Here is a 20,658-nt window from a genome sequence, read left to right on the forward strand (position 1 = left end):
AAGCCTGATTCTGTGACGAGGATTTGTCTCCACCTGAATGGATTGAGTTTGTTCTTCTGTAGAGTCATACTGTACAGAAATGGGCCCTTCAGCCCAACTGGTCCATGCTGACTAAGATTCCCATCTAAGCTAGTCCTATTTGCCTGAATTTTGCTGTCATAGAAATGGCAAATGGATTCACCAGCAGTTTAGCTGTTTAGTTGTTCAGTGCCTGGGAAAATCAACCCACTTTCTGAGTTTGGATTAAATCTGATGCAGATTGGGGAAGGTGTATCCCACATACTGGAGACCATTAATTTCATCCTGTAACTAGAACAAAAGAAAATTTATAAACCAGCTTCACATGTCAATAAGACATCACTAATGTGATGTTGTCCTCAGCTGTGCTTTCGCAGCTACTTCCTAGACTTTCCCTGGACATATTTCGGGAGTATATGTTGTCCATGAATTTGTGCAATGAAGGCACTCCGCAGTAGACATTCCAATGACTGATAATCCTCCAAAGGAACTCTCCTCGTCCCTTTGACCCTTGTCCAACAGGTGTGAGCTCCCCGTATGGATGAGAGGGGGACTGCAGGGAGGATGTGCAAACTGTCCACAGCACATAAAGGGTAATATCAAAACAGTAAGAGTTTCTATGGATCTCTAGCCAACAAGACTGGTAAATTAGCAATAGGAAACAAGTGGCAGATGTGGTAAGTCAACCTTTGGTATTGGTTTATTATTGTCACTTGTACCAAGATACAGTGAAAAGCTTGTCTTACAAACCGATCGTACAGGTCAATTCATTACACAGTGCAGTTACATTGAGTTAGTACAGAGTGCATTGATATAGTACAGGTAAAACAATAACAGTACAGAGTAAAGTGTCACAGGTACAGAGAAAGTGCAGTGCAATAAGGTGCGAGGTCACAACAAGGTAGATCATGAGGTCAAAGTCCATCTCATTGTATAAGGGAACTGTTCAATAGTCTTCACACAGTGGGGTAGAAGCTGTCCTTAAGTATGGTGGTACGTGCCCTCAGGCTCCTGTATCTTCTACCCGATGGAAGAGGAGAGAAGAAAGAATGTCCTGCGTGGGTGGGGTCTTTGATTATGCTGGCTGCTTAGAGAGCAGCTTGCAATGTGTTGCCACGCTCTGGTGTCATCTTGCATCATTCTTCATTGAAGGACAGTAAATATCCCTAAGGTAACAAATGGGCCAATTTCAAAATACAGGGAAGAACTTGTAGTCCCAATCACAGGGGATAAAATTTTAGAGAAACTTACAGGGCTAAAGGTGGACAAATCACCAGGACCCAATGGCCTGCACCCAAGGGTTTTAAAGGAAGTGGCTGCAGAGAGTGTGCCCATTAGCTGAAACTTCACAAACCTCACTGAATTCCAGGAGTACCACAAGATTGGAAAACAGCCAAAGTGTTCAAAAAAAAGGTGGAAGACAAAAGTTCTAGAACTGTAGGCCAGCTACTTTAGTGTCTATTGTTGGCAAGATCAAAGAGGAAATAAGTAATATAATCAAACCTAGCCAACGTAGTTTTATGAAAGATAACCCGTGTTTGACAAATGATTTGAATTCTTTGAGGACGTGAGAGTAGCTAGGGAGGACCTGTAGATGTAGTATATTTAGATTTCCAAAAGACATTTGGCAAGGGGCCACAGGATGTTGGTGCATAAATTATAAGCCCATGGTATTGGAGGAAGTGTGTTAACATGGATTGAAAACTGGCTGTCACATTAGAAAACAGTTGGAATCAATGAGTCTTTTTTCAGACTGGAGGGATGTAACTAGTGGAGTATCTGAAGGATCAGTCCTTGGCCCGTAATTATTTATATATTTGAAGAGTGAAATGCAAGGTTTTCATGTTTGTCTATGACACAAAATAGGAGGAAGGGCATGTTGTGATGAGGATATTGCGATTCTGCAACTGGATATAGATAGACTTAGTGGGTGGAAACCTGGCAAATGGAGTTTAATGTGGGGAAGTGTCATGCACCTTGGTAAGAGAAATCAAAAGGTGGATTATCATCTAACTGGAGAGAAACTGCAAATGAGTGAAGTCCAGAGGGATCCAGGTGTTTAGATGTGTATGAATCACAAAGTTAGCTAAGTCCAACAAGTAGTGAAGGCGGCAAAAGTCACTTTGGGCCTTACTGTGAAGGGGCTGGAGTTTAAGAACAGGGAGGTTTTATTCCAGGTGTCCAGGGTGTTGGTGAGTCCTCACCTGGAATACTGTGCACAGTTTTGGTGCCTTTATCTGAAGAAGGTTAGGAGCGTTGGAAGGAGTCCAAGGGATATTCACCAGGCTAATTCCTGGGTTGAGGGGCGACCTCATTCAACCTTGTGCCATCCAATGGGGGTTTGGCAGTACTTTGACATCTTGGTGCAGGTGGCAATGGTCTCCTGTCCTCAGTGGCTCCGGGTGAGGAAGTCACCCCACCGGCTTTGCTTGGAGTTAATTTACAGCCCAGAACCTCTCAAGCTGTACATCACAATACAGTGTCATAAGATTGATTTTATAGGTTCCAAAGGCTTGCTTTTTCTCAATCATCTCTAATCCAACAATACTTCTGAACAAAGACTTCCACAGAATCCTTCCCAATGCCAGGACATCCCAGAGCAATCTACAACTACTGAGGTACTTTATCTGCGGTGTGGCCTCTGTTGTAGGAAGCACAGCAGCCAGTTTATGTGCAGCTGCGGGTTCCAAGGTGATTGATGAGGGTGGCCGGGAGACGGGACTCTTCTGCATGTGTAATGTGGGCTGCCTGATGGGACGGGTGGGGAGGTAGTTTGGGAGGTGTGGGCTCATCCATTGCTTACGCAGTGCCCCAATGCATGGATTCAAGGTTCTTGGTGCCAAGTTAATCGCAACTGATGAATCCAAATCAGAACCTGATTTTATTATCACTGTCTTATATGATGTGAAATGTGTTGTTTTGCAGCAGCAGTACAGCACAAAGACATAAAAACCTGTAAATTATAAAAATAGTATAAAAAAAGGAATAATGAGGTAGGGTTCATGGACCGTTCAGAAATCTGTTGGCGGAGGGGAAGAAGCTGTTCCTGAATTGAGTGTGGGTCTTCAGGCTCCTGTACCTCCTCCCCGACGTTAGTAACGAGAAGAGGGCAAGTCCTGAGTGGAGAGGGTCCTTAGTGATGGATGCCGCCTTCTTGAGGCACCGCCTCTTGAAGATGACCTCGATGGTGGGGAGGGTTGTGCCCGTGATGGAGCTGGCTGAGTCTACAACCCTCTTCAGCCTCTTGCGATCCTGTGCATTGGAGCCTCCGTACCAGGCGGTGATGCAACCAGTCAGAATGCTCTCCACCGTACATCTGTAGAAATTTGCAAGAGTCTTTGGTGACCTGTCAAGGGTGAGATGCTGAAAGTGTTGATGTTTGAAAGGGTCTAGGCACAGACTTTGACCAAAAAGCTGGGATTTGACCCTGACAGAGGAAGAATTAAAACTGTTCCACAATCACAATGGGAGTCATGCGAGGTGTGCGGCAAGTGGGGTCATGAAGGTGACGGCGGATTTCATCATTGTTTGCCCTTGCTGAGGCGTGGCTCACGAGATATGGGGAGTGGTCCTTGTTTTCTAGGAACTTATTGTGGTCCTTTACTGTTGTGGGGCTGTGTTGTACACACAGGGACCAGTTGGCAAAGGGACTTTGTCCTGTGGATGTTTATCCTTCAAATGCTTCCGTGAATGAGTCAGTGTTGACCTGGAGTTCAGCCTGTGAGCCTGTGCACGTGCATCCTTCTGTAGCTCACTGACTGAGGTTGAGATGACCTTTGTTCTGGGGTGGCGGTGACACAGGCTGATCCGTTTCCCATCAGTCCTATACCAGCTCCATTCCATCAAGAAGTTTAATGGAGGTTAGGTACAACATTGTGGCAAGAAAGATTGAAAAAAGGGTTGGTTCAATGACACAATCTTGCTTGACATGGGATTGCATCTGTTGTGGATCCAAGTAAAATGGAATTTCTGTGGGCAGTCATGTCTGAAAGGGCTGTTCTGCTATGCAGCAGTTCTGCAGAGATTCTGTCTGCTAGCTAAAGGCCTCAAATGTAAATGGCTTGTGTACTGTCTTTTAAATAAACTTCTGCCTCTTTGCATTCTGTATCTCAGTGCATTCCAAAGGCATCATAGTGTGCAGTCCAAAAGAAGGGTCTCGACCCAAAACATCGACTGCCCCTTACCCTCCACAGCTGCTGCCTGACCCGCTGAGTTCCTCCAGTGTTTTGTGTTGCTCTGCAGAATACTCTTATTTTATACATCCAAGAATCTGCCTAGCTTCCCAAAGCACTTTAAAGGGTTAAACTGGAAAGAGCACAGAAAAGATTTGAGGATGTTGCCAGAACTAGAGGGCCTGAGTTATAGGGAGAGGTTGGCCAGGCTAGGTCTTTATTCCTTGGAACGTAGGAGAATGAGGGGTCTTTTCCCAGCGGTAGGGGAGTCCAAAACTAGGGGCCATAGGTTTAGGGTGAGAGGGGAAAGATTTAAAAGGGACCTGAGGGGCAACTTTTTCACGCAGAGGGTGGAGGGTATATGCAACGAGCTGCCAGAGGAAGTGGGTGAGGCAGGTACAACAGTATCATTTAAGAAGCACTTGGATAGGTACATGGAGGGGCGGGGCCTGGAGGGATATGGGCCGAATACAGGAAATTAGGACTAGCTGAGTGGACACCGTGGTCGGCATTGACTTGTTGGGCCGAAGGGCCTGTATCCCAGCTGTATTGCTCTATGACTCTAAGAGCATGTGCACCATGATGTTTTGTGATGAATTCTCTACACAAAAGCAAGGTTAAAGAGATTTTTTTTCAAAAAGGAGCAAGAAATTCTCCAGTCCAGATGCAGGGTCTCGACCCAAAACATCAACAATTCCTCCACCCCCCCCCCCCCCCCCCACAGACGCTGCCTGACCTGCTGAGTTCTTCCAGCAGTTTGTTTATTGCTCCAGATTCCAGCCTCTGTGGTCCTGTGTCTCCACTGTGTGGTAAGATCAGAATCAGGTTTATTATCACTAACATATGTCGTGAAATTTATTGTTTTGCGGCAGCAGTACAGTGCGAGACATCAAGACATAAAAATTACTATAAGTTACAAAATAAATAAATAGTGCCAAAGGACTAACGAGGTAGTGTTCATGGATTCATGGACCATTCAGAAATCTGATGGCAGAGGGGAAGAAGCTGTTCCTGAATCATTGAGTGTGGGTCTAGACTCTCCTGTACCTCTTCTCTGATGGTAGTAATGAGAAGGGGACATGTCCCAGATGGGTCCTTAATGATGGATGCCACCTTCCTGAGGCACCACCTCTTGAAGATGTCCTCGATGGTGGGGAGGGTTGTGCCCGTGATGGAGCTGGCTGAGTCTACAACCCTCTGCAGCCTCTTGCAATCCTGTACATTGGAGCCTCCGTACCAGGTGGTGATGCAACCAGTCAGAATGGTCTCCATCGTACACCTATAGAAATTTGCAGGAGTCTTTGGTTACACACCAAACCTTCTCAAACTCCTAACGAAGTAGAGCCACTGACGTGCCTTATTCATGATTGCGTCAATGCGTTGGACCCAAGATAGATCCTCAGAGATGTTGACGCCCAGGAACTTGAAGCTGCTCACCCTTTCCACCGCTGACCCCTCAGTGAGGACTGGTGTGTGTTCTTCCGACAACATCAATAAGGCAACCATTCTATCTCACTGGTGGAGCTGAGTGTTTGGAAATCATCATGTCTTGATTAAAGTATTCTGCACACATGCATGTCTCTATAATGCCCTTATTATCATGACTTTTATGATTTAATTCAAAGGAAATTTCAAATGATTCAAATCTTGTGAACCGGAAGCTAACAGCTTGTGTCCACTAGGTGACGTTGCTGGTCCACTGTATCACCTGACTTGCTGCAGCCATTCTGCTGAAGGTAAACTGTTACACCCCAAATTGCAGTAAATCTACTTTTGTTAAACTTTGTGTTGGATCTTTGCACGTTCCATGTTAGATGCAAATAATCGTGGGGCCTGAGTTACAATGAGAGGTCAGAATCAGGTTTATTATCACTGACTTAAATGACGTGAAATTTGTTGTTTCGCGGCAGCAGTACAGTGCAAAGACATAAAATTACCATAAGTTACAAAAATAAATAAATAGTGCAAAAAAAAGAATAACGAGGTGGTGCTCATGGGTTCATGGACCGTTCAGAAATCTGATGACGGGGGGGAAGAAGCTGTTCCTGAAACGTTGAGTGTGGGTCTTCAGGTTCCTGTACCTCCTCCCCAAAGAAGAGGGCATGTCCCGGGTGGTGAGGGTCCTCAGTGATTGATGCCACCTTCTTGAGGCAGCGCCTCTTGAAGATGTTCTCGATGGTGGGGAGGGTTGTGCCCGTGATGGAGCTGGCTGAGTCTACAACCCTCTGCAGCCTCTTGCGATCCTGTGCATTGGAGCCTCCGTACCAGGCGGTGATGCAACCACAGAATACTCTCCACTGTACATCTGTAGAAATTTGCAGAGTCTTTGATAGCATACCAAATCTCCTCAAACCCCTAATGAAGTGGAGCCACTGGCGTGCCTCCTTTGAGGTTGTGTAGACTAGAACTTTATTCCCTGGAATGTAGGGGTTTGAGGGGTGACCTGATAGAGGTGTATTAGATCATGAGGGGCATACACAGGGTGAAAGCACACAGTCTTTTTCCCAAGGAGGGGGTGTTAAAAACAGGAGGGCACAGGTTTAGGATCAGAGGTGAGAGATTTAAAAGGGACATCAGGGGCAGCTTCTTCACACAAAGACTGGTGCGTATTTGGAATGAGCTGCCAGAAATAGTGGTTGCAGCGGGCACATTAGTGACATTTAAAAGCCATTTAGACGAGTCCATGGATAGGAGAGGTTTAGAGGGCTAGGGGCCAAACGTGGGCAGATGGGACCAGCTCGCTGGGCAACACAGTCGGCATGGACGAGTTGGGCCGAAGGGCCTGTCTCCGTGCTGTGTGACTCTATCATTGTTTTTAAATGTGTGATTGTTGATTTCTTCCCTTTGCCTGATCTTGGCAGAAGCCACAGATTGCTCCTGAGTGGACATCATACTCTGCCCCCGTAAAATCTTTTCACCCACGTGACTTTAAGATATGCCAGATTGCCCACAGCTTCATCAATTCAGAATGAATATATTGTGCTGTTTGATATAATATTCCTTTCTTAATAAACACCCTGCGGGTTGTGCTTCTGTGGCCAACACTTCAGTCCCTGAGTCAAAGCTCCAGAGATTCAAGCTCGCAAAAGTAGGGAATTGCATACTGTCCGTACAGATCAATTCATTACACCATGTATTGAGATAGTACAAGGGGAAACGATAACAGAATGCAGAATAAGGTGTAACAGTTGCAGAGTAAGTGCAGTGCAGGCAGACAATAAGGTGGTTCAGAACTGAGGGAGTGCTGCCTGTAGGAGATACAGTCTGTCGGATGAGGCTGTAAACTGCCTGTTGGGTCACACAGCACAGCTTCAAAGTCATTTATGGTGGTGGACAATGAATGGGAGGGGAGGCTTCAGTCCGTGTCCTCAGTGAAGGCAGGCCCACCAAGTGAGTTCGAAGAAAAAGGCGGAAATATTTGCAAACCTGTTCAGTCAAATTGGGTTGGGGTTAGGGGCAACATTCTGGCTCTACTGCTGAGTACCTGCGCTCCACAATTAACACTGGTGCCAACCAGCAACATGGACAATTGCCCAAGTCTGGTCTGTTGGCCAAGTGTGGCACAAGTATCTGTCCAATCAATTAACCACCAGCAAAGGGAAGGAAGGTGTCACCGACAGTGGCACTTCATCTCTGGTGACCTGCTCACCCACACCGGGTTTGGGTTTCTCCAGAGACACTTGTGTCCAGACCTCATCACCATCTTAGTCCAAACACGGAGCAAGGAGGTGGTTAGCAGAGGTGAGGTGAGAGGGACTGCCCTTGACATCAGGGCAGCATTTGAACAAGTGTAGCATCAAAGAGCCCTGGTCAAACTGATTTTCATGAATATCACTCCAGTGGTCGGAGTCACACCTTGTGCAATGATGGTTATGGTTATTGGACGTCAGGCATCCCACCCCAGGATATCACTGCCTTGGGGCAGAGTCCCAGGTCCAACATCTTCTGCAGCTTTACCAATGACTTTCCTTCCCTTATGGGATCAGAAGTGGAGCTGTTTGCTGGTAGAAGTTGGAAGTGTTTCACCAGTCGTTTACAGTCGCTGGGTCTAAACCCTGGAACTCCCTCCCCAGCAGCTCTGTGGGAGCACCTGGACTGGAAGGAGTGCAGTGGTTCAAGGAGGCAGCTCACCACCAACTTCTCATGGGCTATTAGGGATGGGCAGTAAATGCTGGTTGTGCCAGTGATGCCCAGATCCCAAAAAATTAAGAGAGATTCTTCATTAGAATCTTGCCAGGACTAGAGGGCCTGAGTTATAGGGAGAGGTTGACCAGGCTGGGTCTTTATTCATTGGAACGTAGGAGAATGAGGGGCGACCTTATAGAAATGTTTAAAATTATAAGAAGCATGGATAAGGTGGACAGTAACAGTCTTTTCTCCAGGGTAGGGGAGTCCAAAACCAGGAGACATAGATTTAGGGTGAGAGGGGAAAGATTTTAAAAGGACTTGAGGGGAAACTTTTTTCACGCAGTGGATGGTGAATATATGGAACGAGCTGCCAGAGGAAGTGGTTGAGGCAGGTACAATAGAATTTAAGAATATGGGCCATATATCCCATAGGGGGATATGGGCCAAACGCAGGAAATTGGGACTAGCTGGGTGGGTACCATGGTCAGCGTGGACTGGTTGGGCTGAAGGGCCTGTATCTGTGCTGTATTGCTCTATGATTCGATGATACTAGAATGCAAGAACTAAGAGTAGAAGTCAGCCCTTCATCTCTTTGATCCTACCCCACCATTCAGTAAGATAATTGCAGACCTGCCCGTGGTCTTAGCTCCACATGACTATCTATTCCCCAGAACTGTCGCCTGCCCTATAGACTGAAGATCTCTCTCCACCTTGAAAACGTTTAATGACCCAGCTCTCACCTCCCTGGGTAAAACAATTCCAAAGATTCACAATCACTGGAGTGAAGAATTTCCTCCTCACCTTCATACTAAATGGATGACGTTTTGTTCTAAAATATCCCTGTTCTAGATTCCTCCAAAACATCCTCTCATCACCTTCCCTGTTAAGCTCCTTTAGGGTCTTATGGTTTAGTAAGATCACCTTATCTCCCTGTGTGTAGACCCAATTTACTCAATCTTTCCCCGTTAGACAACTCCTTCATTCCAGAACTCAGTCTAGTGTATCTTTGTGGACTTTATCAAAGATCCCCACCATCCGGGCTGTGCCATCTTCTCGCAGCTCCCATCGGGCAGGAGGTACAGAAGCCTGAAGTCCCACACCACCGGGTTCAGGAACAGCTACTTCCCTTCAACCATTCAGTTCTTGAACCAACCGGCACAACCTTAATCACTACAGTGTAGCAACACTATGACCACTTTGCACTAAAATGGACTTTTTTTTGTTCTAATTGTGTTCTTTCTTGTAAAAATTGTGTATAATTTATGGTTAGTTTATGTTTTTCTTGTGAATGCTGCTTATCTGATGCTCTTTGCCTGTGATGCTGCTGCAAGTAAGTTTTTCATTGCACCTGTACTTGTGCATATGACAATAAATTTGACTTTGACTGCCTTCATTGCAAAAATACCTCTCCTTAAATAAGGAGACCCAAATTGTACACAGCTGTAGAATGCTGCAGCAAGATCTACATCCCCTTTGTAATAACATCAACATTCTGTTTGCCTTCCTAGTTACTTGCTGTCCTTGCTTGCTAAGTTTCTATGTTTAATGTATAGGGACATCCAGATCCCTCTGTACACCAACATTCATAGTTTAATTCACTTTAAAAATATTCTGTTTTTCTACAACAACACACACAAAACGCTGGAGGAACTCAACGGGTCAGGCAGCATCTATGGAGGGAAATGAACAGTTGACATTTCAAGTAGAGACCCTTCATCAGGACTGGAAAGAAAGAGGGGAGATAGCCGGGATAACAAGGTGGTGGGAAGTGGTTGAGTAAGATGGATCCTGGTGAGGGGGGGGGGGAGTGGTGATAGGCAGGTGAGGGAGGGGGGAGAGTGGGAGTGATGTAAGAAGCTGGGAGGTGATGGGCGGAAGAGGCAAAGGGCTGAAGGAGATGGAATCTGATGGGAGAGGACAGTGGACCATGGAATGGAGGGAGGTGGGGACGGGAACTGGAGGGAGGAGTGTGAGGGTGGTGGGCAGACGGAGAGTGTGGGGGACGGGAATCCTCTCCGGTTTTCTATTCATTGTACAAATGAGATAATCTCACCTTTCTTCACATTAAACCCCATCTGTCAAATTTCTGCCCACTCAAACTGCAAGCATCCTTTAAAGACTTTTTGTACCTTCTTCACAACTTGCTTTCCCATCTTTGTACATTATCTAGGACTCACGCTTGCTCCCACTGTCTTGGTTTACCTGCTTGCCTTGGTTAGAAAGACAATTTTCTCATTTTAAAATAAATCTTCATTCTGATTTTAATGGAGGCATGTGTTGGAAAGTGAACACCAGATGTCCATGAGCAATACTGACCAAAGATTTTCAATGTACTCCCGTGAATCAGCCAATAGTCTCTGGAATAAAGCCAAGACTTGACGTCTTCCAGTTGATGTGGTAGAAACAATAGATTTCAATCAGATGCTCTGCTAAAAATCTAGTGCTGAGTCTTAGCTATTCAGACCACTCACTCAGACAATAGTAGACATCTGAAAAATGCAAGTGGGATTGGACAATATTCAACAAATCCTATAACAAGCTGCATTCCATGTCATGTCAGCTCAGTACATATCAGCTCCTTTCATCTCATCATTGACCGACCCAAGAAATGTTGGGTTTCTACCCAGCTGAAGTAACACTGTCTGGTTTGCTCGACTTAGCTCAGCAGAATTTGAGGAAGTGTGATTGTAATTTGAGAGTCTGCATTGACCCTTCTTCTGTTACCAATACAATGGTTTCCTTGGGAAATGGAACCTAAAACAAGTCTCCTGCGGTTCATAGATTATATCAAATTAACCTTGAAGTTTCTTGCCAGTTCCTACTTAAAACATAATTTGGGAGGATTGATTGGGTTTAGATTTTAGGTTTGTTTTTTAATGTCATTTTTTAATTTGTTCTTGGATTCTCACTTCATTGCCCATCAGACCAACAACCAGACTTTATTTGAAAATGGGTCATAAACCATCAACCAATGACCGCCACTCATTTCACTTCTCTGGAAACAATGAAAGACTTGTGTTTCATCATTGTGTCTCAGTCCCAGTCCAGTCACTGATAACATGGGGAATACGGAAGCCGATTTGACGACAGCAAGCTCCCACACATAACAATCTTCAGTGCTTTGAATTGAAGGTGAAAATGTTGGCCACTGAAGATAAATCCTCTTTGAAAGAATTCCAGAGGATGCTTTATATCCCTAAATATGACCAACAAGGCTTTATTCCCTCAGCACTACACTTGGCCGACAACCTGGGTTTGTATGCTCGAGTCCCTGGGACAGGACTTGGACTCACAGCACCTCTGAGAATGCTACCACTGAGCCATGGCTGCCAACGAGCTTAGACAGGGGATTTCAGTGAATAGAAGTTTTATTTTTGAATTTGTGTTGAATTCCAAATTGTTGGTAATGCTCTGGAATTCTAAACCAAGCAGTTGTGCATTCAAAGTCTATTTGGAAATTAAACTCTTGCAAATTATGAAGAACACTCTGAGTGTGTGATGGCACTAAACAGCACACTACCGTCTGGGCAATGAATTCGTTTAGTTTTCCTGTTGGAGTGATTATTCTTGATGAACCTCTTTTGTCTCTTATTTTGTTTGAGGAGGGAGGGAGGTGGGAAGAATTTCGATAAGGTCACTATAGGAAAAGATGTAAAGGGGATGTGAGGGGCAAGTTTTTCACACAGTGGGTGGTGGGTGTGTGGAACAAGCTGCCAGAGGAAGTGGTAGAGGCGGGTACAATTACATTGTCTAAAAGACACTTGGACGGAAAGGTTTGGAGGGATACGGACCAAATGGGATTGGTGTCCATCGGCATCTTGGACCCAAGGGTCTGTTTCTGTGCTGCATAACTCTGTGAATCTGTGAACTGATACCCCATTTCTCTCTGGTGGTCCCAGAAGGATTATTTTAAAAATAATTTCTGGGGTTTAGGTGTCAGTGGAAGGCAAACATTTCTGGGTCTGGCCAGTTTGTTGCACTGTGGAGGTGGTCTTGATCTGTCCTCATGAACCACAGCAGTTTTCTGCAATGGAATGACTAATCAGACCACTGCAAAGCCTTAACCAGAGCTTGCAGTCTCATCAACCCCTGTGGGATAAGGTTGTCCTTTTCAATTTCCTGAAGGAGGTTTGGCAACGGGTTGGAGTTTGATTGACACTGTGACAAAATCATGCAAAATATCAGTATTAATTAAATTCAACCTCTTAAGGATACTGTGCAAGATGTCAAGATTGTGTTCTCAAGATTACACCAGTAAAACAATGACTGTACCTCTCTATCCAGAGATTACATGTCTACTGACATGATGTGACAACATAATGTCACTAACTACAATCCTCTGGTCGAGGAATATCAGGCCAAAACTATTATTTAAGCTCACACAAGATCGAGCCACATGCCTGAGGTTCTGTTTCTTTTAGTTCATTTTCAGGATCTAGACATCACTGGAAAGCCCACCAATTATTGCACTTAGTGTCAATAAGACCAAGGAATTGATTGTGGACTTCAGGAGGGGGAAGTCAGGAGAACACACACCAGTCCTCATTGAGGGGTCAGCGGTGGAAAGGGTGAGTAGCTTCAAGTTCCTGGGCGTCAACATCTCAGAGGATCTGTCCTGGGCCCAACACATTGATGCAATCAAGAAGAAAACACGCCAGGGCCTCTGCTTCATTAGGAGTTTGAGGAGATTTGGTATGTCACCAAAGACCCTTGCAAATTTTTACAGATGTATGGTGGAGAGCATTCTGACTGGTTGCATCACTGCCTGGTATGGAGGCTCCAATGTGCAGGATCGAAAGAGGCTGCAGAGGGCTGTAGACTCAGCCAGCTCCATCACAGACACAACCCTCCCCACCATCGAGGACATCTTCAAGAGATGCTGCCTCAAGAAGGTGGCATCCATCACTAAAGACCCGCACCATCCAGGACATGCCCTCTCCTCGTTACTACCATCAGGGAGGAAGTACAGGAGCCTGAAGACCCACACTTAATGACTCATGAACAGCTTCTTCCCCTCCGCCGTCAGATTTCTGAGCAGTCCATGAACCCATGAACACTGCCTCGTTACTCCTCTTTTGCACTATTTATTTATTTGTGTGTAACTTATAGTAATTTTTCTGTCTTGCACTGTACTGCTGCCACAAAGCAACAAATCTCATGACATACGTCAGTGATAATAAACCTGATTCTGATTATTGTTCATTCCTAATTGCTCCTAAAAAGGTGGCAGTGATAAGTTGCCTTTTTGAACCACTACAGTCCTGGTGAATGCACTCCCATAGTGCTGTTGGAAGGGAGTTGCAGGATCCAGACCCAATGATGAAGGAACGGCGAGATGTTTCCAAGTCAAGATCATGTGTTCCTTGGAGAGGACCCTGCAGGTGGTGGTGTTCCCCTGTGCATGTTGCTGTTGTTTTCCATGGTGGAAGAGGTGATCAGTTTGGAGCAGCCTAGGTAACTGCAGTGCATTCTGTAGATGACACACACTGCAATCCTGTGCACCAGTTGTGGTGGGGATGAACATTTAAGTTGATGGGTGGGGTACCATTCAAGGGGGCTGCTTTGTCCGGAGCTTTTTGAGTTGTTGGAACTGCACTCATCCAGGGAAGTGGAGACTGTTCCATCACAGTCATTACTTGGTTAAAAGGCTTTGGGGTATCAAGAGAAGAGTCACACGCTGTCGGATACCCAGCCTGTGACTGCTCTCATGGCCCTGGATTTATGTGGCTGGTCCAGTTAGATGGTGCTTGAACAACTGTTGGTAACCCAGGGAGAGAAGGTGTAGTGGAGGGGAGTGACGTCATCTATTCACAAAGAATCCTCAAAGATCCCCACCATCCGGGCCGTGCCATCTTCTCACGGCTACCATCGGGCAGGAGGTACAGAAGTCTGAAGTCCCCACACCACCAGGTTCAGGAACAGCTACTTCCCTTCAACCATTTGGTTCTTGAACCAACCGGCACAACCCTAATCACTACAGTTTAGCAACACTTGGACAACTTCAATCACTTTGCACTCAAGTGGACTTTGTTTATTATTGTTCTAATTGTGTTCTTTCTTGTAAAAATTGTGTATAATTTATGTTTAATTTATATTTTTCTTGTCATTGGTTGATTGGTTTATTATTGTCACTTGTACCGAGGTACAGTGAAAAACTTGACTTGCACACCGTTCGTACAGGTCAATTCATTACACAGTGCATCGAGGTAGTACAGGGTAAAAACAGTAACAGAATGCAGAGTAAAGTGTCACAGCTACAGAGAAAGTGCAGGTAGACAATAAGGTGCAAGGTCATAATGAGGTAGACTGTGAGGTCAAGAGTCTCTGATGCTATGTGCCTGTGATAAGATAGTTTTTCATTGCACCTGTGCATACATGTACTTGAGCATATGACAATACACTCAACTTTGAATAGGTTGGTCCACTCTCTGTCGTCCTGCATGGTTTTTTAGGTCTGAGTCTGGTGTTTGCAACAGTTAGTGACATTTAACCAAATTCACATACAAACAATCTTTTATGCTTAATGGTTTTGTTCCTTTCTTTGGGTTAGTGCTCCCTGAACTGAATTTGGAGATCTTAGCACACTTCTCGCTGGTGTGGCATTGGTATTTGACAAGAACAGATGAATCATTGCAAATCTTGTTCCTTAGCAGTAGTTCAAGAAAATAACCTGATGCACATTTTCGGTCAGTTTCCATCAACCGGAGTGCCGTGACTCGTTGCAAGCTGCTCTCTGCAGATCTACTCATTACTTTTACTTTAATCGTTCTACTCTTTTAAATTTATTTTTTTTCCCCTGTGCTACCTCAATGCACTGTGTAATAAATTGATCTGTACAAATGGTATGCAGGACAAGTTTTTCACTGTACCTCGGTACGAGTGACAATAATAAACCAATACCAATGTCAACTGCATTGCCTGTTGTGCCAAAAGTATGACTTCTGCCAACCTATTTATATTCTGCCTCCCTCAAGTTGTCTTGACACAAACTATTTCAGGGCACTTATAAACACTTTAGATTTCCTACTTAATACCTAAAACTGGTGAAGTAAAACCACACCAGGAATGCATGGACGTATTGGTTTGCTAGTCAGACGCCACAGGTCCTGGCTTTTGATCTCGACCACATATTCAATCTTGATAACAGGTGGACAGACTAAAGTTTGGTTGGTGAACCAAGAGGTACGTAGGGAATTAGTGGTGGAATCAATTCTAATTATCATGTAGTGTCACTGGAAATTGATTAGGGATGGATGGAATGAATATTGTAATCTTTGCCCATTCAAATATCTGCCAGGTTACACAGGGGGTTGGGGCTTTGATAGTCTGGGGTTTGATAGACTGCTCACCTGTTATGCACAATATTTTGCTTTTTATTCATCAAATTCATTTTGGTTGGTGCAGCATACAACAAAACACTGATCTAAAACCACTGTTGTGGTGGGACCATCCAGTGAGAGTGTCTGGTGCTGAGAGTGGTCAAGTAAATTGGTAAATCAGTTTATTGTTGTCACATGTACCAAGGTACAGTGAAACACTTTGTTTTGCATGCCATCCGTACAGACAGGTCATTTCACAACGTCAGTACATCGAGGAAGTACAAGGGAAAAGTAATAACAGAATGCAGAATAAAGTATTACAGAGAAAGTGCAGTTCAGGCAAATAATAAGGTGCAAGGCCATGACGAGGTAGATTGTGAGGTCAAGAGTCCATCTTATTGTACAAGAGGTCTTTTCAATAGTCTTACAACAGTGGGATAGAAGCTGTTCTTGAGCCTGGTGGTACATGCTTTCAGGCTTTTGTATCTTCTGCCCGATGGGAGGGGGGGAGAAGAGAGAATGTCCGGGGTTGGTGGGGTCTTTGATTATGCTGGCTGCTTTACTGAGGCAGCGAGAAGTGTAGACAGAGTCCATGGAGGGGAGGCTGGTTTCCGTGACGTGCTGAGCTGTGTCCACAACTATCTGCAGTTCCTTGTGGTCTCGGGCAGAGCAGTTGCCGGACCAAGCCATGATGTGTCCGGATAGGATGCTTTCTGTGGTAGTTGGGATAGTGAAGAATTATTGGTGTTCCTGAAAATACATTACAGTACAATTCAAATTCCAAAGCATGGCTGCAGCACCAAGATGCAGTGTGTAGTTTCATTGTCTGGATGATAGTTGAGATTAGGTTACACTGTTGTCAGGATTTGATTCAAAAAATATAACTTGAGTACAGTGCACTGCAAACTTCTTTTTAAAACTCATTTGTCATAGAACATAGAACATAGAACAACTACAGCACAATTCAGGCCCTTTGGCCCACAAAGCTGTGCCGAACACGTCCCTACCCTAGAAATTACTAGGTTTACCCATAGCCCTCTATTTTACTCAGCTCCATATACCGATCTAACAGTCTCTTGAAAGACCCTATCGTATCCGCCTCCACCACCGTTTCCAGCAGCCCATTCCACACACTCACCACTCTCTGAGTAAAAAACTTACCCCTGACATCTCCTCTATATCTACTCCCCAGCACCTTAAACCTATGTCCTCTTGTGGCCACCAATTCAGCCCTGGGGAAAAGCCTCAGACTATCATCCTAATTTTATACCTCATGGACAATTAATGTAACTGGACTGTCCAGGTGGCAGAATGTTGCAAGTTTGCCTTTCTGCCTCTGTTCTACTGTTCACCTCCTGCCCTTACACTGGTCTCTCACAACACTGAACATGTTGGAATTATTTCACTACTGGGGAAGCAGCTAAACAATAGAGATAAGATAAGATATCTTTATTAGTCACGTGTACATCGAAACACACAGTGAAATGCATCTTTGCGTAGAGTATTCTGGGGGCAGCCCACAAGTGTCGCCACGCTTCCGGCGCCAACATAACATGCCCACAACTTTCTAACCCGTACGTCTTTGGAATGTGGGAGGAAACCAGAGCACCAGGAGGAATCCCATGCAGACACGAGGAGGACGTACAAACTCCTTACAGACAGTGGCGGAAATTGAACCTGGGTTGTTGGCGCTGTAATAGTGTTACGCTAACCGCTACAGAATTCAGAACCAGATTTATTATCACTAACATATGACGTGAAATTTATTGTTTTGCAGCAGCAGTACAGTGCAAGACATAACAGGGTAGGTGACCTAACTGTTCCAATGATGCAGTCACTCCAATGGTGTCCAGCAACATCAGAACATTTACTGTTTAAGAGACCAAGAAAGCTAACGAAGGCCAGCAAACCCCAGAGGTTTAAAATGCACTAAGGATAATCGAAAGATTTTAAGAAATATATGCTTAACTTTAAACGAATAGTGGTGTACAAATATTTTCTTTTCTTAAAATCTGAATCAAAAAGTAAACACAGCTGATGTTACGGTTCTGCACACCTTTCAAGTCTCTTCTTGGTGTTAATTGCAACACGCCAGTGCTAACAGGCAACCTTGCTCCCATTTTCTGCGGAATTATGGGGTAAATTCAGCTGAATTTGTGAAGCAGGCATCAAAGTTAACAGTTGGGCTTTTGTTGAGCTCACTCCTGGAACAATATGGTCAGTCAGGATATGCACCAGGTATGGGTCCATTTACAGGATAGACAGACCAGTGTCAGAGCCCCCTCCTGGACCAAGGTCCCCAGAAGGAAGGCCAGTTTCATAGGACAGGGACTGATCTGGGCAAGAGATTGTTGAAAGTCCATGGAAATGCTCCAAGGATGTCCACAAGTTCTCTGAAGGACTGCAACATCCTCGCCATCTCACGGGTTAAGATACCTTTGTGTTGGCACCAAGCACCTCAAGTCTCTGCGATGGGGGTTTGTGGAGACCATAAGCAACAGGTGGAAGGAGCTCACAGCTCCCCAACCCACCTGCCCACCCAGTCATCACCTCCTTCCCCCCTGTGGCAGAGTTTGCAGATTCCACCTTGGCCTTTCATCAGTCATCTCTGAACCTACGGATCTGGAGTAGAAGCAAGTCATCCTTTAATGCAGGACTCTTAACAGCACTGATGTACGGAGGGATCTGGGGGGGTCCAAATCCATAGGTCCCTGAAAGTGGCAACACGTGAACAGGATGGTAGAGATGGTGTACAGCATGCTTGCCTTCGTCGGTCGGGCCAGCGAGTGTAAGAGTACTGGATAGGCTGGAACTGTTTCCCCTGGAGGGCAAGATGCTGAGGGGTGACCTTGTAGAGATTTATTAAATCATGAGGGACACAGATAAGGTGGATGGTCACAGCCTTTTCCCCAGGGTAGGGGAGTCAAAAACAAGAGGACATGGATTTAAGGTGAGGGGGAAAGATTTAAAAGGGTCCTGAGGGACAACTTTTTCACTCAGAGGGTGGTGGGTATATGGAACGGACTGCCAGAGGAAGTGATAGAAGTGGAGACAGTTACAATGTTTAAAAGACATTTGGACTGGTACATGGATAGGAAAGGTTTATTTGGCTTGTGTCAACTGTCAAAGTTATTCTTTGCCGTGAGCCAAAGGGCCTGTACTGTGCTGTAATGTTCTGTGTTCAGAGGGATATGGGCCAAACACTGGCAAATGGGACAAGCTTGGATAGATATCTTGGTCAGCATGGACGAGTTGGGCCAAAGGGCCTGTTTCCCTGCTGTATAACTCGATGACTGTGTGATCACTCACAACAAGTAGACACTACTCTACCCAGCTGAGGGGAATTTACAAATAAAATTCCCATTGTCGTCAAGGATTCCCCAATCTGTGTAGACAGTCAAAGCTGATAAAGCGAATAAAGGTCAGAGCAAAAATAATTTATTTTGTAATATAACCTACATTGGCTTCAGAAGGGATTACATATTTTTATATTTCTTCAAGGGATTGGGGCACCATTAGCAAGGTCGAGCATTACTGTCCACTCCTAATAGTCCTTGAATTGAGTGTCTTGTTGGATCATTTCAGAGGACAGTTCAGCCGCACTTTACTGTGAGCCTGAAGCCACAATAGACCAGATTGGGTAAAAGACAATAGATTTCTTTGTGTGAAGCACACAAGTGAGAAGAGATGTTTTTGCGGCAATCAATTAATTCATGGTCATCATCTTTTAATAACTGAATTTAAACTTCCTGCATGCTGTGCTGGGATTTGAACTCATCAAATTATTGGCTCAAGGTTTGAGATGAGCCCCATAGCAACAATGCTACTTACCCAATATCTGGACTGCATACAAACAAAGAAAAAATCCTTTCCTGACAGCAGTTCATGACTGCCAGTTTGTAGCCGTTTCCATATTTCTGCCCTGCCTCACGATTGACCTTATTAAAAAGGAATCTGAAGCAAAACAAGCTAACCTAGAAGTTGCTGCTGGCTGCCTCAGGCAAGGTTACTTTGCAGAAGTCAACTGCTGCATAAGTCCCAAGGATCTGGACTAAGGACTACAAACACAGCAACACAGAAAATAGGTCAAGTTTTCCTATTTAGCCAGGGCAAAATTTCATCTAAAGGTACTGTATATGTGGCAGAAAATGGAGTCTGCCACCATCTCTCACAGATGGTAAATTATACAATTAGCTTTTTTCTTTAAAATCTCATTAATAAATTTTGTCAGAAGACAAAATTAAGCTGCCAGAAATTATTTTAATTCACTCATAAATTATTTATCTTGATAAAGAAAAACGAGTACATTTCCCCTCGGTGAGGTTTGTGGAATAGACGGTCAGGTTTTACTGCCAGATACCATGAATGAGACTGAGAATAAATCAGGTTGAGACAGTACATCAGCAAGACATGGAGGAATGCTGGGGAGATTTAGTCGCATTTATTCCTGAACTACTCCTGAACATGATGTTTGGTGGCAACAGGATGTCACCAATTGCTTCCAGAATCAGAATTCAGAATCAGATTTATTATCACTGACTTAAATGATGTGAAATGTGTTGTTTTGCGGCAGCAGTACAGTGCAAAGACATAAAATTACTATAAATTACAAAAACAAATAGTGCAAAAAAAAAAGAAAAAATGAGTAGTGTTCATGGACCGTTCAGAAATCTGATGGCTGAGGGGAAGAAACTGTTTCAGAATCATTGAGTGTGGGTCTTCAGGCTCCTATACTTCCTCCCTGATGGTAGTAACGGGAAGAGGGCATGTCCCGGATGGTGAGCGTCCTTAGTGATGGAACACTTAGTGTAAGAAACATTGCTAATATTGTTGTATAAAAATGCATCCATTTTAAAATAGCACAAGTAAAGTCCATTGTCAATTAATTCAGGCAGTGTTCTTCCTTAATTTGTTTATCATAGTGGGCATTGGAGATCAGACCTGCAGTTTTTGTCCATTCCTCACTGCTTGAGAAGATGGTGGAGTACCTCCTTCTTGAGCAGTTACACCCACAGTGACGT

The sequence above is a fragment of the Pristis pectinata genome, chromosome 22 (genome assembly GCF_009764475.1).
Source record: "Pristis pectinata isolate sPriPec2 chromosome 22, sPriPec2.1.pri, whole genome shotgun sequence".
Classification (NCBI taxonomy): domain Eukaryota; kingdom Metazoa; phylum Chordata; class Chondrichthyes; order Rhinopristiformes; family Pristidae; genus Pristis; species Pristis pectinata.